General features: G+C 51.2%; 1 protein-coding gene across 1 annotated transcript in view; it reads right to left on the reverse strand.

Moving 5' to 3' along the window:
* Positions 1–23,757, reverse strand: part of GDPD2 (glycerophosphodiester phosphodiesterase domain containing 2) — a 496,108-nt gene that overhangs the window by 222,868 nt on the left and 249,483 nt on the right. The gene's annotated exons all lie outside the window — the stretch shown is intronic.

Here is a 23,757-nt window from a genome sequence, read left to right on the forward strand (position 1 = left end):
TAATTACAGTAATCCCAAAGGAGGGGAAGGACCCGGCGGATAGCCGCTCCTATAGACCAATTTCCCTCCTAAATGTGGATGCAAAGCTATTCACCAGGATCATTGCTACTAGGCTGGACGGTCATATGCCGAGGCAAATCCATCCCGATCAGGTGGGTTTTATACAGGGAAGGCAGGGGGCTGACACACTGCGGAAGACTCTACATCTGATGAGGGAGGCAGCACCGAGGGGTGAAAACCTGGTTTTGGTCTCGATCGACGCAGAGAAGGCGTTCGACCGGGTCGACTGGGGATTCCTCCAGGGGGTACTCAAGAAACTGGGGCTTGGAACTGGGATTAGACAAGCGATCAAGGCCTTATATGTGTCACCAACTGCCAGAGTCACAGTCAATGGGTGTCTGTCACGAGTTTTCCACCTCCAAAGAGGTACGAGGCAGGGCTGCCCCCTTTCCCCGCTCCTCTTTGCCATGACAATGGAAATATTAGCAGAGTATATCAGGGGCTCGCCGGGGGTTCAGGGAATCGAGGTGGGGGAACGTACCTTTAAACTGGGTCTTTACGCAGATGATATCTTGCTTCATCTCCGGGAGCCGACAAGGTCAGTCCCGGCCGCCCTGCAGGAAATTGAACGGTACGGTCGATTCTCAGGCTTTAAGGTGAATATTAGCAAGTCCATGATTTTTCCATTTGCATCTGATACAGACAGAAATGTTGCTGAACTTATCCCACTGCGCCTGAAGATTTGCACGGAAGGGATAAAATACCTGGGGATCAACATAGTGCGTCCGGAAGAGGATCTGAGCCAGACCAACTACCCCCCACTATTTGATAAACTGTTCAGAGAGATGGAGAGCTGGGGGAAGGGGCAGATCTCCTGGATGGGAAGGATAAATGCCATAAAAATGAACCTGCTCCCCAGAGTGCTGTATGTCTTCCAGATGCTCCCCTTGGAAGCCCCAGACACATATCTCAGAGAAGCCAAGAGGCGCATAATGAAGTTTATATGGCAGGGCCGGAGACACAGAATAGGGTATGAGACCCTCACCCTCCCCAAAGATAGAGGGGGGGTCGCTTTGCCGGACTTGACAGTCTACCACAGAGCAGCTCAACTTAGGGCCTTGGCCCCACATCTTAGAGAGGACCCCAATAAACAATGGGTATACATTGAAAACTTCTACCTGCACCCGGTCACCGTAGGCGAATGGTTATGGGTCCCTTTAAATAAGCTTCCCAAAAGAATCAGGGACCACCCGATACTGGGTACAATGTGGAAAGCGTTAGCGGGGAAGGGAAATAAAGAGAAAGTCACGACATGGCCCTCACCCTTGAGCCACATCTGGTCCACTCTAGTGCTAGAGGAAATCCCAGGCCACGAACACTACCAGTCATGGTTTGACGCAGGCCTCTGCAGGGTCGGCCAACTGGTGAGGGAGGACACCTTCATAAGCATCCAAGAGCTCGAGGAGGCTCTGGGAATTGGCAGGCTCTCCCCACTTCTATACCTTCGCCTTAAGGGAATTTTAATGAAACCAAAGCTAAAGCCCTGCATACAAAGAAAGCTCACCCCGGTCGAGAAAATCCTAGACTCCCACACGGAAATGAAAGGCCTTATCTCTCTCCTGTATGGAGCTCCCTTAATCCCCCGCGAGGGATCGATTAAAAGCCTTAGAGGGAAATGGGAAAGGGACCTGGGCTGGGACATTGGGGATGGGCTCTAGTGGAAACTATGTAGCAGGGCATTCAAGACATCTATTTCCTGCCAATACAAGACACATGCCATCAAACTTCTTCAGAGGTGGCAATATGACCCGATCACCCTCTCCAGGATGTTCCCAGACGTGGCCCCGTTGTGTTGGCACGGTTGTGGAGAAAGGGCTAACTATTGGCACATGTGGTGGTCCTGCGAGAAGGTCCAAGTTTATTGGTTGGAGGTGCTCAGCTGGCTCAAGGACGCGGGAGAAGGGGTCTATCCGTTGGAGCCACTCACACTATTATTTGGGCTACAGCAAAGGGATGAGCACTGGGAGAATCTCCCGGATTTGACACATTCCTTACTCTTAGCAGCTAGGGCTGCACGGGCCAGGACATGGAAGAGAGTAGCACTCCCCTCAAGGAGAGAGTGGGTGACAGTGGCCAAGGACATTTATTTTATGGATAGACTAACTGCAGCACTTCACGGCTCCAGCTCGCAGCTCGAGGCCGGCTGGTTACAATTCATGGAGGTGTTCGCTAGCACAGACTGCGATCCAGAAAGGTGATATGGCCACTCCACCCGGCCCGAAACCAGTTTCAGGATAGAACTCAGTGTACGCTTCTAAGGAAAGCTCATTTATTGTGTCTGTTTATATGCCCGGTCGGCGCTGCCTGCAGAAATTATCTACGGAAACGTGGATCCTGTGCCCCAAGATGGGGGTTTCAGGGGGAGGGGGGAGGGAGGGTGAATACAGCAGAGATGAACAAGTTACTTTCTTACCTGGTAACGTTCTTTCGATGGGATGGTCCGACGACGTATTCCATATCTATGACATGTAATCACCACAGCTGTGCTGCTTCGGAAACTTTTCCGGCGTCTGCGTCGATGACGTCGATGCGCCGACGTCGAGGACCTCCTCCGACGTCCGACGTCATCCGATGTGATAAGTAGGACGCACGACGCCCGTAGCCTCAGTTGTAGTTTTTTCCCCCAGAACGTGTGACATAAGTCAACTGCCAGTCAGACACAAAGCCTTGCGGAACGTAAGCTGCAATCGCAAAAGAAATTCTGCAGCGGGGAAGGCAGGGCGGGAGCGATATGGAATACGTCGTCGGACCATCCCATCGAAAGAACGTTACCAGGTAAGAAAGTAACTTGTTCTTCGAGGGGATTGGGTCCTCCGACGTATTCCATATCTATGACAGACTCCCAAAGCAGTACCAAAACAAGGAGGAGGGAAAGAATTTAGAAACAAATTTACAATAGCCAATCAAATAGCAGAGCAAAGTACCGCCTTGCCAAAAGCCAGATCCTGCCCTCTGATGGAATCGAGGGAATAATGCCGTACAAATGTATGTACTGAAGCCCAGGTGGCTGCATCACAGATGTTGCGAATAGGAACACCCCTCTGCAACGCAATAGATGCAGCCACACCCCTGGTAGAATGGGCCCGCAAGCCAGCCGGTGGGTCCTTACCCGCCAAGCGGTAACACTCCGAGATGGCCAAAATAATCCAGCGGGACAAAGTCTGTTTCGTCACAGCTTGCCCCAAACGCTTTCCAGCGTAACCAATAAAGAGTTGATCGTCCACTCTGACCCGGGACATGCGTGAAACATAAAAGCTTAAAGCTCTCCTAGGATCAAGCCTATGGAGCCTCTCCTCTTCCTTACCAGGATGCGGAGGAGGATAGAATGCCGGAAGAACAACCTTCTGGGCCAAATGAAATTCCGTCACTACCTTCGGAAGAAAAGAAGGACGAACTCGAAGGACAACCCTGTCCTTGTGGAAAACAGTGAAGGGTGGCTTAACTGAAAGTGCCTGCAACTCACTCACTCTGCGAGCGGAAGTAACCGCAACTAAAAACACAGTTTTCAGAGTTAACAGCCTCAAAGGGCAAGAATTTAAAGGCTCAAACGGAGCACCCATAAGAAACCTAAGAACAAGGTTTAAATCCCAACCGGGCACCAGGAAAGGTGACGGAGGGAACACATTAGTGAGCCCTTTGAGAAACTGTGAAATTAAAGGGATCTTAAAGTAAGAACACTCATCAGACGAGCGCTTAAAGATGGACAGCGCCGCCAGGTAACCTTTAATGGTACCCACTTGCAAGCCCCTGTGGGCCAAAGAAAGCAAAAAGGACAGAACCATGGGGATGTCACATGCAAAAGGATCCACATTCCGAACTCTGCACCAGTCGCAGAACTTACGCCAACGGCAACGGTACAGAGACTTAGTTGCTGGCCTTCGGGCCGAAAGCAACACCTCCAACACGTCTTCAGGGTGGTCCCAATCCCTATACCTCAACCTTTCAGAAGCCAAGCGTGAAGGCTGAGGGATCTGACCTCTGGATGGAGAACCAGACCCCCCTCCCGTGAGAGCAGATCGTCTCGGTAGGGAAGACGACGTGGAGGGCAGATGGACAAGTCGAGAAGGTCCAGGTACCACGTCCTCCGAGCCCACGCCGGAGCAATGAGGATCATCCGGGAACCGAACTTCCGTAACCTCCGCAGCACTTGCGGGATGACGGGGACTGGAGGAAACGCGTACAGCAGCGGGAACGACCACTCCACCACGAACGCGTCTCCTAAGGCTCCTTTTGGAGGAAATTCCCGCGAGCAAAACCTTTCGCACTTCCGGTTGACACTGGAGGCGAAGAGATCCACTTGAGGGGTCCCCCAAAGGGTGAAGATCTCCAGGAGAATCTCCTGAGCCAACTCCCACTCGTGAGAGATAGCGCTCTGCCTGCTCAGAGCGTCCGCCGTCACGTTTTCGACTCCGGCCAGATGAACTGCCGAGATCGAAACTTCCTGCTGGATGGCCCAGAACTCGAGCTGCATCGCCTCCCTGCACAGAGGAAGTGACCCTGCCCCCCCCCTTTTTGTTGAGGTAGTGCATGGCCACTGTGTTGTCCGTCAGGATCAGGACATTCTTTCCTCTCACAGTCGGCAGAAAAGCCTTCAGGGCTAGCCTGACGGCCCTCAGCTCCAACAGATTGATATGGAGTCTGGACTCCAACGGAGACCAACGACCGCTGACTGTCAGCCCGTTGGCATGAGCTCCCCATCCCATGAGGGATGCATCCGTCACGATCGTCACCTCCGGCCAGGGAAGCCAAAATGGAGCCCCCTTCATCAAGTTGCCTTCGCCGGCCCACCACAGAAGGTCCCGGGCGACCGAGGGCGGCACCTGAATCGGGTCCGACATCCTGCCGGAGGACTGTGACCATTGCGTCTTGAGTTCCCACTGCAAAGATCTCATTCGCAGGCGAGCCTCTGGCACCAGAAGAATGCAGGATGCCATGAGGCTGAGCAACCTCAAGAACTCGAACGCTGGGAGCGTCTGGGCATGCTGAAACTTGTGGACCATCTGCTGAATGTGAAGAGCCCTCACCTGGGGAGGAAAACACTGCCCCAGGGAAGTGTCGAGCACTGCTCCGATGTACTGGAGCCTCTGCGTTGGCGTCAAATGGGACTTCTTTAAATTGAGGGAGAAGCCCAGCCTGTGAAGGGAGTGGCAGGTGACGGACAGATGATCCAGGACTTCCTCGGGAGAGCTCCCCCTGATCAACCAATCGTCCAGGTAGGGGTAGACGTGAATCCCCCCTTGCCTGAGATGCGCTGCCACCACCACCATGAGCTTGGTGAAAACCCTCGGGGCGGAGGTCAATCCGAACGGCAGGACCCGAAACTGAAAGTGCGAGTCGCCAACCGCGAACCTCAGGTACTTCTTGTGCTTGGGATGGATCGGCACATGGAAGTAAGCATCCTTGAGGTCGAGTGACACCAACCAGTCCTGAAGCTGAAGGGCCTGGAGGACTTGAGAGAGAGTAACCATCTTGAACTTGTCCTTCCTGAGGAGTTTGTTCAAACCGCGCAAGTCCATGATGGGTCTCAATCCCCAGTCTTTCTTGGGAATCAAAAAATAAGGGGAATACCATCCCTTGTTCCTCTCCGCTACAGGCACCAGTTCTATAGCGCCTTTCTCCAGCAGGGCGTGAATTTCCTGCGCAAGGAGCGGATCCGGACACTTCAAAGAGAGGTTCCCCGGTGGATTGTCGCGAGGCCTGTGCCGAAAGGGAAGACAGTAGCCGTGGGCTATGATCTCCAGAACCCACACATCTGAAGTAATGGCTTGCCACTCTACAAGATGCTGCGCCAGCCTTCCCCCAACCGGCGAACCATGGGACATGGCCTCATGACTGAGTAGGAGCGGCTGCGGCGTTACCTGAGGGCAAAGAGGCAACTGCCCGAGCGGCCTTGGCACCACGGGTACCCTGTCGTCCACCTCTGGTACCCCTGCGCTGGCCTCTTTGACTGCCAGCTCCTCTCGCTTTACTGAAGGACGAGTAATAGCGAAAGGAACCACCCCTCCACTGCTGTCCCCTAGGACGAAAAGGCGGAGGTTGGCGAACTGCAGCGCCCAACGACTTCGCTGCAGCTTTTGAGGTCTGCAACCTCTCAAGGCTCTCGTCAGCCTTGCTGCCAAAAAGGTGTTCACCGTCAAAGGGCATGTTGAGGAGCCGGGACTGCACATCAGGAGCAAACCCCGACTTCCGCAACCACGCAAACCTGCGTATCACGGTGCTCGCCGCCATGGACCTACTGACGCATTCAGCCAAGTCCAGACCTGACTGAACGGACTCACACATGGCATCCTTACCATCCTGGACCATAGCAAGGAAACCATCCCGTTCATCCCCTTCGGAATATGTTCAGCCGCTAACGCAACACAGTTCCACAGAGTGTGCGTGAAACGTGACAAGGCACAAATGGAGTTGGCCGCCTGAAGCGCCATACCACCAGAAGAAAACACTTTCTTCGCCCAGCCATCAAAACGCTTGTCGTCCCTATCAGGAGGGATGGTAGGGTACGACGCCTGCTTTGCCGGGGCCGTGGCCGCCTGCACCACCAAACCTTCCGGAGTGGGGTGCCTGGTCAAGTAGCAGGGGTCGCTACTGGCTGGACGGTATTTACGCGACAAGGACTTGCCCACCGCCGGGAGACTCTCCGGAGCAGTCCAAGCCGCCGCCACCCTTCTCTGTAAAGCCATATGGAACGGCAGTACCGGGTCAGTTGGGGGACCAACATCAAGGATGTCCGTCAGGTCATCCTGCACAAACTCCCCTGGGGGAGCAGACCATCCCAGATACTCAGAAACCCTAGCCATAAGGCGCCGGTACGAGGAATCGGCATGGGAGCCAGGCTCAGGCCTACAAAATTCCACCTCCGGAGAGGTGTCCAGTCCACTGGCATCATGCAGAGACTGCCTCAAATTGTCAAACTGACTATGGCCCGAGACAATGTCATCTGGCACCTGACGAGGAACCAGGCCATCAGAATCCTCATCCGCCTCTGAAATATATTCCAGGTGGCGAAAAGAAGGCACCCGAGAGTGCTTGCTCTTAGCCAGAGCCTTCCTAGGGGGTACACCCGGGGCACCTCCGATACGAAAGGCGTCGATGGCGTCGAGCGAATCGGCGCCGACGTCGAGAAAACCGGCAACGGCGCCGAGAGGATCGGCGTCGAGGAAATCGGCGTCGACGTCAGATGCAGCGCCTCCAGTATCGGCGGCGTCGACACAGCCCTCGAAGCCGGAGCCCCGAGCGTGTCCCTCGACGACCTGATCGTCGACGGCCTCGACGACTTCCTCGGAGCCGGAGCCTCGAGCGTGTCCCTCGACGACCTGATCGTCGACGGCCTCGACGACTTCCTCGGAGCCGGAGCCTCGAGAAAGCCTGTCGACGCCCTCGACGCCTCAGACGTCGATGTCTTCCTCGAAGACATCACAGGTGCACACGGTCTCGATCGCGTCGAGGACCGGGACCTGGAACGGGTACGGCGAGAACGAGCCTCCTTGTCCGAACGGGACCTCTCCCGTGACTCGTGCCAACCACTCTTGCGAGCGGTGGCTCTCGACCTCTCACGGCCGACCCCACTCGGGGGCGCGGACGGTTGAGTACCCTGCGACTCAAGAATCGCCAACATCTTCTTCCCGAAGGAAGCCCATTCCTCGGGCGTCGCACGGCTGGTGGGGTAACCGACGTGCCGGGCAGAGTCCTCTGAAGAGGACTTGGAAGGCGACCGGTGTCGGCGCTTCCGAGAATGCCTCGAAGAGGCTGAGGAGTGGCGAGACCGACTCCTAGAAGAAGACCGACGAGACTGCCGATGATGACGCGGAGAGTCACCCCTCGAATCATCCGTCGAAAGCCCCACCGACTTCGACTTCCGGGGCTTGGACACCCGACCTACCGACAATTTCTTCTTACGCTCGCGTAAGGCCTTGGACGTGAGCGACTGGCAGTCGATACAGTCATCCGTGTCGTGGGCCTCCCCGAGGCACCAGAGGCAGGCGTCGTGCGAGTCAGTCACCGACATCTTGGACCCACACTCCCCGCACTTCTTAAAGCCCGGACGCGGGTTGAAGACAAAGTGGAAGACATCGCCGAAGGAGATTCACAAACGAACAGGTTCGAAGAACCAGAAAGAACAGAACTCCAAAGAGTCGAGGCTTAGAACCGAGAAACACGAAGCAACACGTTCGCGGAAAAAACGGAACTGAGGCTACGGGCGTTGTGCGTCCTACTTATCACATCGGATGACGTCGGACGTCGGAGGAGGACCTCGACGTCGGCGCATCGACGTCATCGACGCAGGACGCAGACGCCGGAAAAGTTTCCGAAGCAGCACAGCTGTGGTGATTACATGTCATAGATATGGAATACGTCGGAGGACCCAATCCCCTCGAATTATGTTTCTTTAAATGAAGTTGTTATGGGCATGTGCCCTAATGTAATCTTTTCCCAGAGCTCTTTGTTGTTCACAAAATCAATAAAAATGGAATTTAAAAAAGTTAGTTTCCGCTGCAGCCCGGTAGGTGTTACGTCAAAAAAGACTATATCGTCTGCAAAGGCAATCCAGTTGAGGGTTACTGAGCCCAGTTTGATCGAATTAGTGGTACCTCCCTCCCAGACTTTAAGGTCCACCAGGTAAAGGTTCAACAGGGTCGGGCCACCACACATCCCTGGCACAAACCAACATAGGTGGCAATTGGGTCCGTGGTACCTCTTTCCTTTCCCTGCTCAATCTAAACCTTCGTGTAGTAGCCGTGTGCAGTAGTGCCAGAAGCCGTACCAATCTAGTTGGCCTATTCACTGCCAGAAGTTTCTTTCACAGACTCGATCTACTAACAGTGTCAAAGGCATTTGACATTTCTACCAACGCCAAATATACTGTGCCTACCGCTCGGCTTTTCACCGCTGCCAACAAATGTGCCATGGTCAGAGCATTTAGCAAGGTCCCCATTACTGCACGAAGCCCAATCTGATATTGTGAAAGCAAATTACGTGATGTTATTTGTGCCTTAAAGTCATTTAGTAAGAGGGTTCCAAAAATGTTACTCGACGAGTCCAAGAAGGCTATGGGTCTGACGTTTTTGGGATCCCTCTTGTCTCTCTGCTTAAAAATGGGAATGAGAGATTCTCGCCACGTGTATGAGACGGTGAGTGTTAAGTTGACATGATTGAATAAGTCCCATTAGGGCTGGACCCAGACCCTGGCTTCCTTTTAATTAATGCCGGCGGAATATTCTTAGGGTCGAGAGTCGTTGATGGTTTCGCTTTACCGATTGCCCATTGTACATCATCAGTCTCCCAGCCATTTTTGGAAAAAACAGATGTTGCAGCCAATGTCGGCTTGAGTTCCTATCTAGAGCGAAGCCTTTGTGCCTCTCTGGTTCCTTTCTCAGATGGCCAAGGGTCTGCACCAGGGGTGCCTGTATTGTGGCTGCAGCAATATATGTACAATTCCGAGAAATAAAGTTGGTACCCTTTAGTGCGCTCCTTGGGAAGAATTACTCAATCACTTGGTTATGTTAATTCCAATTTGTTTATTCAGTATAGGTTCTGGATACTCCATACACTTAAAGTTTCAATAAACAAACTTTGTCTCCCAACACGTGTTTCCCCATGACTTTAGCCACGGTTCCTCAGGGGAGATTCCTTGTCATGTTTCTCATAATTCTGATTCAGTATTGATTGGTATTCAATTTTCTCTCTCATCGGCTCTCTATTTGTCTTCCTTTTGTTCTTTTTCCCTTTTTTCTTTTTTTCTTTTTTTCCTTGTGTGTAGATTCTTGTGGATTCAAAGATGTTCCTTTCTCTCGGTACGATTGCCTCTGTGCATCCGTGGTTCCCAGCCATGACCACCCTTATCCAGTCCCCTTTTAGCTAAAGTCAATTTGCCGTCATCACCTTTAGGCCAGGAGTATTTTACGGTGATGTAATCCACCCAGTCTTGTGCCGTAATATCACAGGTAATGCAGTCCTGTAGCCCTTTTGTGACTCCCCCTATCTTTCTCCAAAGGTTGACACTGTAGTTCTGAATAAGGGTCTTAACAACCTCTTCATTTTCTCTAAAGTGTCTTTCCCGGTCCAGATTTTTAAGAGTAGGCTTGTACTTTAGTACGATCTGTCTTCTAGACTCTTGGAACTCAGGGCCACCGGTGGTAGTTTTAAGAGACGTTTTAATTGCAGCCTCTTAACCTGCTTTGCCTCCATAACTCTAACACCATAGGGATGGTATGTACATTAGACTCCCAGACCCCCCTTTGATTTGTATATTAAGTAACTTTGGGTCTCACACTAAGTTACCAGGGTAATCCAGACGTGGACCCCTTGCTCATTGTTCTTAAAAAGGCACAGCTCCACCTCACTGATGAGACCCGACTAGGCCGAAACACGTGTCTGGGGTTGCTGTGGTACTCTTGTTCAGAGGAGAATTGCCTAGCATTTTGGTGCTGGACTGCCCCTGGGGAGGACAAAGACTGAAAGCCAGGGATATGTGTCCTCTGTGAAAAGGACAGTGAGCTAAAGACTTGGTTGAGACTCTCCCAGGGGCCATCCACCCAAGAACAGGTCAATGGGCTGTGTTTGTGCTGGTAGAGAGAATCCCAGACCCCCCTTTGATTTGGGTATGTACACTAGTTCCCTTTTGTGGCCCCTAGAAGGGAGACGTTTCATGCAGTCCATTAATCTTAGATTATAGTTATTTGCATTAATCATATCCCCCTTCATTTACATCTTTGACAGCTCTTTTTCCCCAATGGCCATGAACGTTCAACACGCCTTTGCGCTCCATTTCACCACCAGTCCCCCCCCTTGCTGGTGTAAGAGACGCTGCTCCGTATTCCACATGGTAAGTGGAATTGGGCAAATGCAAGGCTAGGATTATGGGGAAATGGTCGCTGCCCATGATGTCTCCCCTCACCAGGGGTTCGCACACGTAACCCAAATCAGTAGACACATAGAAATAATCAACCCAAGTCTTCTTAGACCGCCTACTCCATGTATAAAATGTGTTGAAGTCTTGTTTCCTTGGCAAACGAGGCTGAAGATCCCATGCTGCAAGACATTGATCCCATGCAGCTCCCAGCTGCATTGATTCGGACGTCCCCCCCCCCTTAAGCTGTGCTTGAACACAAATGGCCTTTAAATCCCCTGTTACGCTCACCTGGTGTCCACGGGGGCGTTGATCTGGACCAGCCTGATGTTACTTCTGCAAGTGATACACGGAGCGCCGAGATGACGGAGTGGTCTGGGCCAGCCAGCTTGGTCTGTGTGGCTCGTATGAATACTCTTCTGTAAGGCAGAAAGGGGGAATTAACCACCTGTGAGGTTTAAGCTTAACCCCACCTTCTCCCCATGAATTACTTTGGGACTCCTTTAGATTCTCACCTGATAATCTGGAAAGATGAACTCTCCATCCTGCTTCAAGTGCAGGGGCGCGTAGATGACCAGTTGCCTCACTGGTGTGGGAAGTTGGCGAGTTGCAGACGGTGTTGACTCCGTAGAGGTAATAGTTACAAAGAGTTCAAAACGTCTGGAATTCACTCTGTCCAATTCCCCTAGGTTGCCCTTATGGATCTGGAAAGAGTTCACGTGGCAACCAGAGATGCGCAGGTAAGTGTTTATAAAAACTGTTTCGGAATAAAGAGGGAAGCTTGCTCTAACCTGTGGTCTTTTCCTTTTCAGGCATCCATTCGGAGGAAGATCCGTGGATTGAAGCGTTTACCGCAACCGGGTAAGTCTGTAGCGGAATGTTTCCCCATAGGGGCCGGGGTGCGGCGGAGATGCGGAGGAGGTCACGCCGACCCGAGATTAGGTGAGTATCCCCGGTGATCTCAAGTAAGTCTTAATATTTGCCTTTGTTGTCTTAGATAACTCTCTGTTGCTCACCTTATTGTTATTATGTCCATAGGTGATGAAGAGCGGTCGCGAACTGAAGATGCGGGTGATGGAATGCTGAAAATGGCAACAGGTGAGTTCAGTACGGCGTTGCAGGAGGCGCGGCAAGAGCGTCTAATGGATTCTTTCTTCCAGGTCCAAGTCGGGAAGATGCAGGATTCCGGGGAGTATGAATAAAACTTGCTCTAACCTTTCTTTCTGCTTTCCTTGCAGGGTTCAGGAGTTCCTGAAAAGAAAGGGGCTAAATAAGTGATGTCGTCATTGATGTCAGCATTCACATTTGAGATGACATCTTTCATGGTCTGGGTGTTACTGTTCGCTGTGCACAGGGGTGGTGGCAAGGTTGGGGGCTTACATTACCATAACTGTCGAATTTCAGGGGTTTTTCGCTTTTAATTTGAAGCATAAAGGGGAGGTGGGAAGTTTTTTTTAGTGAAGTGTACAGGTTTTTGTTAGGGCAATATATATATATATATATATATATATATATATATATATATATATATCACACTTGCAGTCTTTAGGTCCATTACTGAGTGACCAACTAATTTGTGGAACCCGTACATACCCCAAGATATTAATTTCAAGGGGCCTCCCTCAAAGGCTCGTCTGCTTGGCTTTGGTTTTCTTAAACATTTCAATAGCAGCTTCCAGCCAAGACCAGTCCTCAGAGTCTATTCTTGCCTTTCCTGAACTTCCAGAGTCCACTGAAGTCCCCGTTTCTCGTGCTAAAGCAGATGGCACAGGGAACAGGTAGGCCTCGGCTTCCTCTTGATTGTTGAGTGGTCCCAACTGACAGCCAAGGGACTTGAGTGCATGTCGATTGTTCCACACAGTTTGAGCGATCAAGTTGGAAGCAAAGTAGCAGACTGACCTCCCTGCACCTTTCTTTGGGAGCCCAACCCTTTGGATATCATGAGATCTCAGGGCCCTTAACTGGGTTACAGCCTGAAATCGCTTAATTATTTGCCCTCTATTGATGTGGAGTCGACTGCATATTTGTGGATCGATTTGCCAGCTCATTATAGTTCCTTCAAAATTCTCTGGTTGCTGTGCACTGGAACCCTGGATCTGCTGGGGTTCGCTGCTAGTTGCAGTGACCTCCGCACCTTGATTGAACTCAGCCAGCGACACGACAGCCAAACTCAGACACAGCAGGAGGTCCAGGCTCGTTTTCAGTGTTGTTAGAGGTAAAGGTTTTCTGGGAAGGCACAGAGACCACATGAAGTGCCTCGGGATTTTCCAAAAAATACTGTTATTTGAGATTGCTTTTTTGTTTGTAGTTTTTGAAGCAAGTCCTTTATTGCCTGCAATTCTTGCCCTCATATTTGAGGGCGATTGATTTTCATCCGTCGCTTCTCCTCAGAGGGCATTGATAACATTTCTGGAATTATTACGCCGGTTAGCATTTGGGGCAGGAGGATTTTTAGTTTTTTTTTTCTTTTCTAGTTTTCCTTTCCACTTTTGCCCATTCACCCTTACCCAACCTTCTCGACCACTCGCCTCTCCTGCCGAGTCGTTGATGGCAAGCACCTCCTCCACCAGACTGCCCTTCCCAAGGGGTGCATTTTTGCTCCAAGCATAAATCTACAAGGGGCGTGGGAGTATCATGAAATTCCCTGTATGTTCTTGCGGAGTCTTGCAACTCCTCCTGTTCCTCCGGCACTGCCTCTTGGGGTTGCTTTTCTTCGACCCTACCGGGGGGCGCTTCCTTTCCCCCTTTCATTGAGCTCAAGTCGGGCGCGTTTTCTCCAGCGGGCCCTTTACTCTGGACACGGGCCTCCTCTTTTGCGTCATGACCCTTGGCCAGCACTTCAGAGTACAAGCTTGGCACACTGGTTGCTTCCAGCACCGACTCGCTGAAGGGTTCCCCTTCACCTGTGTTGCCCCCCTCAGATGTCGTCATGATTTCACGTGACATCTTTGGTCGTGTGCTCCGCTTCTTCACGGGGAACATTCTGTTCCAAAGGAACCCTTTCCAGTTAGCCTTTCCAGCTCCTCGTGTACTTGAAGCGCTATACGCCCTGTGTCTGTTATTTTCAGCTTGCCATTGCGCTATTTAGACATCTGTACACGTCTCCTCCAGCTGCAGATCTGCCAAGTAGAGGGTTTATGCAACTGACTTAATGACATGATGACAGGTTATTTAACGCACTTAATACCAAGAGGTTTCTAAGCGCAGACCCGGGGATCGAACCTGTGTGGCTCTGTGTCGCGTTGCCCCTGAACGATCCCCCGGGACCAATAGGTAAGCTGACGTAATTACGTGCCTTTGCTTTTCTTGCAGTTGTCTGGGCGCAAAGGGTGGTATAAGTTCACGGCTGATCAATACGTAACTGAGAACGTTCCCATAAACGGCACAGGCAGCAAGCGTTTACGGGTGGTAGGGGTGTTAAGACTGTTTATACGGCAGCTTCTCTTGCCAATTGTACGAGTGCGTCCAGGCCAGTCTGTGTGTTTACAGGGGTCCCATAGGACCATCTCTTACACCGACACACCACCCCGAGCGGCTGACCGGACTGCCAGACTGCACACTCGCGCCGCACTCCGCCACACTCCTGAATTAACGCCTCCTTCAAACGATGAAACTGGGCAACAGACTGCAACGTTCTCCCGCTGCCAGACTGCACACACTCGCCACACTCCGTTTGATTTTAAGGCTTGATAAAGTTAGCTCAAAGAGATCTCAGGAGGGTGTGTTTGGGACGGGGAGGGGTAGAAAGTGAGTGGAAATGGCCCTAGGGCTTAGCAGGACCAGGTACTGGGTAGGTAAATATCAAAACACCACTTACAAGCTATTGTGTCCCTCCTCAAATGCCAGTTCTCCTTGGCTGTACACAAAGGCATGTGTTTCAGTGTCCTGGTGGCGCTAAAGCACCACCTTTACAGCCGAAACTAAAAGGGGTGGCGAGTGAGCAAAAATGCACAAACATGCAGCCAAGGAACTTCATTGAAAAGACTGGGTCTGAGAGGGCCAAGAATGGCTCGTTACCGCTCTGTGTAATAATTCCATGAGTGTCCAGGTAGGCCTCTGCACCCTGCGCGGGGTGGACTGGCCTATAGGGAAACTCTGGAGATTTCCAGGTAGGCCTCTGCACCCTGGGTGGGGTGGACTGGCCTATAGGGAACTCTGGGGATTTCCAGGTAGGCCTCTGCACCCTGCGCGGGGTGGACTGGCCTATAGGGAACTCTGGAGATTTCCAGGTAGGCCACTGCACCCTGCGCAGGGGTGGACTGGCCTATAGGGAACTCTGGGGATTTCCAGGTAGGCCTCTGCACCCTGCGCAGGGGTGGACTGGCCTATAGGGAACTCTGGAGATTTCCAGGTAGGCCTCTGCACCCTGCGCAGGGGTGGACTGGCCTATAGGGAACTCTGGAGATTTCCAGGTAGGCCTCTGCACCCTGCGCAGGGGTGATTTCCAGGTAGGCCTCTGCACCCTGCGCAGGGGTGGACTGGCCTATAGGGAACTCTGGAGATTTCCAGGTAGGCCTCTGCACCCTGCGCAGGGGTGGACTGGCCTTTAGGGAACTCTGGAGATTTCCAGGTAGGCCTCTGCACCCTGCGCGGGGTGGACTGGCCTATAGGAACTCTGGAGATTTCCAGGTAGGCCTCTGCACCCTGCGCAGGGGTGGACTGGCCTTTAGGGAACTCTGGAGATTTCCAGGTAGGCCTCTGCACCCTGCGCAGGGTGATTTCCAGGTAGGCCTGTGCACCCTGCGCAGGGGTGGACTGGCCTTTAGGGAACTCTGGAGGTTTCCAGGTAGGCCTCTGCACCCTGCGCAGGGGTGGACTGGCCTATAGGGAACTCTGGAGATTTCCAGGTAGGCCTCTGCACCCTGCGCGGGGTGGACTGGCCTATAGGAACTCTGGAGATTTCCAGGTAGGCCTCTGCACCCTGCGCAGGGTGATTTCCAGGTAGGCCTGTGCACCCTGCGCAGGGGTGGACTGGCCTTTATGGAACTCTGGAGGTTTCCAGGTAGGCCTCTGCACCCTGCGCAGGGGTGGACTGGCCTATAGGGAACCTGCACCACTGCCCTCACTCTGCTGGCACAGTCTGAAGTGTTCAATTTCCGCTCTTGTTCATTTGTGCCCGTTTCTGTGTCTGTGCTCTGTCTGAGGCAGTCACTATATGGCATGGTGGCGCTATACTGACCTAAAACCAGGACGGTGGCGAGTGATGAGCAGCAAGGCTCGAGGGGGCCCTCCGGGACTAGGCGCTCAGATTCACCGATGAGCCCGGACCTACTCACAACTGCAGAGAAATTGCCCTCGAGGCGCTATTTCTGGCCACAGGGAATGTTCTGGAGCGACCGCGGGACCTTGGCAGCGCGAACCCTGAAAGGGAAGGGGGGAGGGCGGGCTGTGGTTACTCATCTGAGATGCATTATTCCGGCATATTCATGAGCCTCGGTCCCATGGGGGGGGGGGGGGATTAGCTGTGTGTGCCAAGTGAACCCATTTCACATTATTACCACGTGGAGTTGCTATGCATTGCACAGCCCACCCCGAGCACCACCCATGCCCCCTGCCCCAGCATTGCAGCAGGCTGGCAGGGCGCCGCCTTGGCAACCCTGCCTCGGGAAAGAAAGCAGAGAGCTGGCAGCGGCAGGGCGAGCCTTGAGCACTAGTCAATGCATGCCATCTTTTAAACAAAGCTCCTCCAATGAAAAGGAGGCTGGCGCAGGCCCTGAGAGAACACCACAAGCCCAGCCAAAAGGGAGGCCGCTCCATCTCCTGGTGCGAGGAATATCCAGCCGGCGAGTGCCAAGGGGTCACCCAGCAAGGTACAGTGCCCCGGCCATGCTAAGTGGCATGGCAAGTCAAAAGGGTGCCAACATGTGTCCTTCTGTATCACTTGCCTACATTATAACCAATCCTTGTCGGCCCCCCACATGTAAAGATGTCGCACCAGATACACCCTTGCAAAATACGAAAGTGTGGGGGCTTATTGGCCTACAGGAAGTGACGTCAAAGGGCAAGGGCAAGAAGTTAAAGCAAGGCACTGCCAGACTCTTCGTAAATGGGGTGCATCCAGGGTTTTAAGTGGGCGGCAGCCTTCAAGATCTTGCTCTGGGCTGGGGCTCAGCCAGGTCTCCCTCAGCCCCCCCGCCCCCCAGCCTCCATGGAAGTACCCGGCACAATCTTAAATCAAGCGGTTGCATGCGAAGCTCTTGAATGCGGGCACTTCTAAAGCCTGTGTGCAGAGGCTGACTTGGCAACGCAGACAACCTGTATGGAGCCAGAAAACCCCGGACTCCCAAAGGGAGAAACCCGAGGGTATTCTCACTCCTGTACCCCCTGGATCCACTTCTCGGGTGGCCAGGGAAAGGCCATCGCTCTTGGACCCGACCCTGAGGGTGGAGAAGGGAGGGGGAGATCACCTGGGTGGAGGGTCCTTGGGTACTGGGAGTGGGGTGCCCTTAGGAGGGACATGGTATCCCCCCTTATGTCGAGAATGAACCAAACCCTTCCCGAACTCTATAGATTATTGTAAAGCCGTTCTCCTCCTTTTCCCCACTATAACACTTGACAGTACTGAGACGAAGAAGAAGCAACTAAGAGTAATGAACATTACACCCTTTCACCACTTTCGTACTGGGGCGAGGAAGAGGACAACTAGGACCTATGAGGGCCAGGCATGTCCCTTTAATTATGGTCAGGCAAGCCTCAGAGATCCACACCTGCAGCCTGGCAAGAGGCTGCAGGTGTATTAAGTTAGATGAGTGGAGAAGAGCAGGGAGCAACAGGGAGGCCTTTGTGGGGGAGACCAGCAGAGGACCTTGCTTCAGAGGAGGTAGCCATGGTGGGACCGGACAAGGAGCCAGGACGCCAGCAAATTCCCCAAAGGACTAGCACAGCCCATAGCCAGTGGCTTGTGTAATTATCGCAAGTCGGGGGCCTCTGTGACGGAGGAGCTGCGATAAAGCACCAAGAAGAAAGGATGTTGTCCCCCTCCGGAAGCAATGACGGGAAAACCGAAATTATGATTGTGGGCATAGCATCTACCCTGAAGAAGCTAGGGCCGGATTTGAGTGAATTCTGCATAGCCAGATTGTTATTCCCACCTTGTAGAAGGTGAAGACCTTGGGCATGGTGATTGAGCGAGACCTTAACATGAAGGCTCATGGCTCTCTGGTGTTGTCCACTTCTTACTACCTCAAACTCTTGGTACAACTAAGGCTGTACTTGTTGCAGTACAATCGAGCGACAATCGCAAGGGCCATTATCAGAGCTAAATTAGATTATGGCTCCAGCCTGTTACATGGTATAGGTAAAGGAGACCTGATGCATCTCTAGATCACACAAAAGAATGACGTAAGAGCAGTCCTGGGATTGAAAAGGAGCGACCATGTCTCGCTAGCTAGGAAAGCCTTCCACTGGCTCCCTAAAACCACCAGGACACCTTTACGACTAATGTGTATTACTCACCAATGTCTTTTTAGATTAAGCCCATCTTATCTATCTAGCCACATCTCCTGGCTTCCCGTCTGAAGAACATCGAGATCTAATTATTTGGGTCTTCTTCAAACACCTCGTGGCATACTTGGCATAGTGGCACAGGGATCTTTTTGCTTCATGGCAGCAAGGATTTGGACTGCTCTTCCTCCAGACTTGAGATTGGGCCAATCCTTGGAAGCTTCCAAAGCTGGACTTAAGACCCTTCTGTTCTGCTAAGATGGGACTTTTTCTCTGGCCTGATGAGTATCTGCTTCTCGGTCTTCTGTTTCTCTCGATTTATAACTTTGGTTTCATGTTTTTTTGTATTGTATGTTGTTGGCTCCACTATGCCTCCGGGCCCGTCTTCGGCACCTTATAAATACATATAAATAAAGCCACGCGGCAGGCAAGCAGAGCTTTGCGGCTTGAACTTTGAAGTAGAAGCAGAGGGAACCACCAGGAGGAGATGCAACGAGCAGGTGAGTGTCGGGGAGGGCGTCCGAACACTGAGGCGCTCCTATAAATGCATATTGAATACCGAATTGAATGAAACCCTGAAGTTAAGCATAAGTGTTGAATGGAATAAAAACCTTCATGGGTCAGGCACAAAGTGAATAACCCAAATTCCCGTGTGAAAATGAATTACAGAAAAGGGCACATGTGTGTCATAAGAAGGTGGCTGTGAGCAACACACCCTTAAACTGAACTTTTATGAATGAATGCCTTGCGACAAGGCCAAAAACTGGAAAGGATGAGTGACAGGTAATGGAAAAGCCAGAGGATTGTACATCTACACATCAAAGCCAAGCACCCAAGAATCAGTTATCCTGGTTGCACGGCCTGTTATGGGAAGACCGTTCGATCTGACAACTGCACCTAGACCAGTGAGCCCTACATGTTGAAAACCCAAAGACATTATGATAATGAAGTCAAAGTCTTGGGGAAGGGAACCCCGAGACTTGAGGAGCTACATATGTGGTCTTGAGAACAAAGTCTCAAGTCCTTTTTTTTCTGTGAACTGTGTTGCTTGGAACTTGGGGAAGGGAACCCCGAGGATTGGTTTTGAACTGTATCGCCTTGAACTGGAGAAAGGTAATCTTGAGACTTTTTCGTGGAACTTTCTTATGGGGAAGGGGAGCTGAAAGAAAGCTACGAGCTGGAAGAAGGTCAGAACTCTGAGTTGAACACTTTCATTTTGACATCCCTACACATTGGTTAGCTTTAGTTGTGAGGACAAGTATAGGTTTTGCACACAGACCGACTTAAGTTGAACTCTGACTCAGACTTTCCTTAGTTTCGTTCACGCAGAGAATTCCCACCTTGCATAGGGCACGTTTTCCTCCTGCTTTCCTTGTCTTCACCGGAGCTTGCTGCGCAGATCCTGGAAAATTATTTTTAAATAATTAGTAATGTGCCTGTGGACAGCACGATGATTGCACAAGAGCAATCAGCACCTGGACTAAATCCATTCCAGGGTTTTTCGTTTTTTTACCCTCACCGTGCATTGCCTTCCACGTGTGTATTTGGTCTTCCAAAAATGCCCGGAATGAACTACCTTGAGTTCCATTCTCCTGGTCTGGCCCTGGCTCCCTCTCCCATTGGTTGCCTGGCTTAGATAGGCCAATCACAGCAACCGGGAGGTGGAAGCCGGCCCAGACCACAAAGGCCCACACAAAGGCCTTGTCTGCCCCCTGTCTGCCACTGGATCGCTGCCCCTGTGATGTTGTTGCTGCCCATCACCCCATCCCATGTCCTCTGTGATGTAATTTCTGCCCCCCACGCCTTGCCATGTCCCCCGTGATGTCGCTGCTGCCCCCCACCCCCTGTTAGGGAGAATTCTCTAAATGTGCTAATTTCACTTAACTTTTGAGACCCCCAGCAACTTTGCTGGATTTCTAGGATTTTATTTTTTTACCAGGAAAAGAGTGAGCCTTTTTCCCCCTCTTTCATGTATTTTGATGTGCGTTTTACTTTTGTGTTCTTTGGTTATGGAGTTTTAACACAACTCCAGTGGCATCATCTTTTTCTATGTGCCACACAGCACCTTCAGTGCAGTGGCACAGGGGTGTCTTTAAGACTTACCAAGGTTTAAATACCTTCTCTAGGACTGACTAGCGTCTCCCAGAGCATGTAAAGCTAAATTGACTTTACTAGTCTCTTTAAATTTACTGACCCAGCACACACCATCTTCCTATAGAGTGCTGGAGGGGTTGCCTAGCTTCCCGAGTGAAAACACTTATGTAACAGTAAAATGTTACCCTTTCCTACTTTAAATGGCTGGTGGCAGTGGTTTAGATCAACTACCGTGATTTTTCCTGAATGCTAACAAGGGTAGCTAAAAATCAGGTCAGCCATGTTTTTCAATATGGTGCCCAAGAACTATCTGCAAAAACAGACTCCGGTCATCTTTTTTCGCTATTTCATTTAGGAAAGGTCCGTCTTGTGTTTGTCTCTGCGTGCTAAACCAGGTTTGGTCCCTTTGTTTGTTGGCCTTTGGCGGCCTTCAGTCCTGAAGCCCTCCTCTGGCACCAGGGTGTCTGGGGTGGACAGGATGTGAGGAGGGTGCCCGAAAATCCCTGTGCTTAGTCTCCCAGGAGGCTTGAATGCACTCTGGCGTGATTGGCCAGCTGGCTGTCCGGCAACGACAGCCACCCTGCTGGGTGAGTGACAGCCAGGTTGGAATGAAAGGGGGAAAACTGTTTAAAAGCAGGTCTCTGGGATTTGGAAAGCAGAGTCGACCACTGGAACGAAAGAACCGAAGGAGAGGAAGGAAGAGGACTGCTGCAACTCCTGGACGACCGGCGAAGCCCTGCTGCAGGTCCGAATTGCCCGAAACTCTGAAGACAGAGAAGCCCTTCAAGGTTAACTTCTTCCCTTGAGTTTGGTGGGAACAACCAACTCGTAAGCCACCTGGACACCGTCCTAGTCTGGTCGAATTTTCATCAGAGTGCTGTTGAAAACCGGATAGCCAGAGGGAAGGAAACCAGCTCGTGGACTTTAAGGCACTCGCACCTTAAACCGACTTCTTGCTACAGCTTTTGGCCTTTTCCCTGGCTCCCGACGTCCTCCTTGTCCCCACGACTGAAGCTCAGGAACAGCGAGATCTGCTCGAACTGTCAGCAACAACTGCCTCAGCTACAACTTTCTTCATTGACAAGGTACTGTGCAAACGCGGTCTGGAAATCTTTTCGGCAATTGAGAAAGTGTGTGAAACTTTCCTCAACTACGAAGGCTTGTCCTTCCCTTAACATTCGTGAAACTTTGCGCCTAGCCAAAACCTTTAAAAATCTGTGGCAAAGACTTAACCGTTATATACCAGAATTGTGCTATCCTATACAAAAGACTCTGAACCATTGACTTTGGCCTAGGCCTATTGAGAATAATTGCTGTTTGTGGACTTAATTTTGGAGCTAAACTTGTTCATTTACTTACCAGTTGGATTTTTGTGGTGAATCAGTCTGTGATATTGTGCTGCTTATGCTAGAGTAATGTTTTCTAACTGACTGAGTAAATAAATGTATGTTCTTTTACTAAGAAACCTTGAGTCAGTGTTTACTTGAATTACTGTATTTGTTGGTCCTTTGTGTAACTTGTTCTACTGCTCACTTAAACTCTTGAGATAAGTCTCGCTGCTCAGCCATCGCTACCACTTTAATGTGTAGTACAGGCTTGTACCAAAGGTGAAATTGTGCTTACACTTGTAGTCTTATATGCCTGTAATGCTCTCCAAGGGTACTGCAGGTGATTCTGACTAACACCCCGTCCCACGTCCCTGTGATGTCACTGCTGGCCCCCAACCCCTCCCATGTCCCCTGTGATGATGATGTTTCTTCCCACCCCTTCCACGTCCCAGTGATGTCACTGCTGGCCCCCACACCCCTATGTCCCCCGTGATGGCATTGCTGCCCCCTCCACCTATGTCCCCTGTGATGTTGTTGCCCCGTCTCCCTCATGTCCACTGTGATGTCGTTGCTGCCCCCACCCCCTCCCATGTCCCCCCTAGATGTTGCTGCTGCCTCACCCCTTCCTTGTCCCCCGTGATGTTGCGATGGCCTGTTGTATCCCCACCCTCCTCTGTTCCCCTGTGATGGCTTGTTGTTCCCCCCTATGTTCCCCTGTGTTGTCGCTGTGTGCCCCCCCTCCCCTATGGTCCCTTCCCATTCATTGCAAGATTGTCTTGATTCACAAAGGGTTCACCATCATTCACTTTGCCAACGCTTGGATTTGACTTTTGGACACATTGACTCTTGGTGCTTCACCCCCTCAACTCTCATGCTGGACCTCCCCTGGATCTCACACTCAGGTTGGCCCTGAATCCTGCTGTGCCCATCGTGACTGTGAATACGTGCCTACAGTGTCTGTTCCCTTGCAACATTATGTGTTTTACTGACCTCTGCAACTCTGCTCTTTTTACTGCGTTTATTCTCTGTTCTCTTCTCCTCGCCCTTCCCCCCTTTCTCCCCCCTCCCCTCTCCCTTACTTTTTTCTATGCACTTACTTTATCAGAATTGTCCCTGGACCTAGTATGATAGTAACAAATGTTTATCTCCCCCCCTTACTCATTATTCCACCCCTCCCCCTCCAGCACTATCTGAAATGTCGTCAGGCCTAGTACGGTAGTCGCCGGTCTGTTCCAGCACTTGCACATCTGAAATGTCGCCAGGCTGAGCACGATAGTTAATTTCACATCCTTCCTGTTCATGGCCTGTAAGAATGTCATTGTATTTTCCATTGTTCCCTCTCTTGTCATGAAGGCTTTGAAACACATTGTGTATAGACACTATATAAATAAACTATCATAACATGTTAGTCCTACCATCCTGACATTTGATTTAATAAAAGTATTTTACTTTAAACTTTAAGTCTGTTGTCTGTGATTTGCTTCATGATGCCTTCACAGTGCGTATATATGACTTCTGGTTTGCAGTCATTTTAATGTTAGGGTGTCATCATACATGAAAGTAGCAGGGAGGCCAGGGTACATTATGTGCTCAAAAGTGTTGCAGGCCTGAATCATTGTCACAGATATGTCATATAAAAAAGTGTGCTATTTCTTATTTTTCCAAAATACTCTTTGATTTTACATAAAGTAACTTTTTTTGTAAAGGTCCATTTGTATTCCCCTCCCACACACCCCTTTTTCATGGGTCACTTCAGGACCCCCAGAAGATGCATTGGGGGCTCAGTGGGAGCCCCTTCCAAAAACAAAATTGGGAATGCCCCCCCCACAAGCCCTCCCCTCAAGCAGTTGAATGGTGCATAGATTATAATGGCAAAGTTTCCTAATACAAACACCAATGGGCGATCCCCCCCTGTTAGGGAGAATTCTCTGTTTAGGCTGAATTTCCCTACCTAGTGAGTCCCCCAGCAGCTTTGCTGGATTT

Source organism: Ambystoma mexicanum, chromosome 5p (assembly GCF_040938575.1).
Source record: "Ambystoma mexicanum isolate Mex_15411 chromosome 5p, UKY_AmexF1_1, whole genome shotgun sequence".
Taxonomy (NCBI): domain Eukaryota; kingdom Metazoa; phylum Chordata; class Amphibia; order Caudata; family Ambystomatidae; genus Ambystoma; species Ambystoma mexicanum.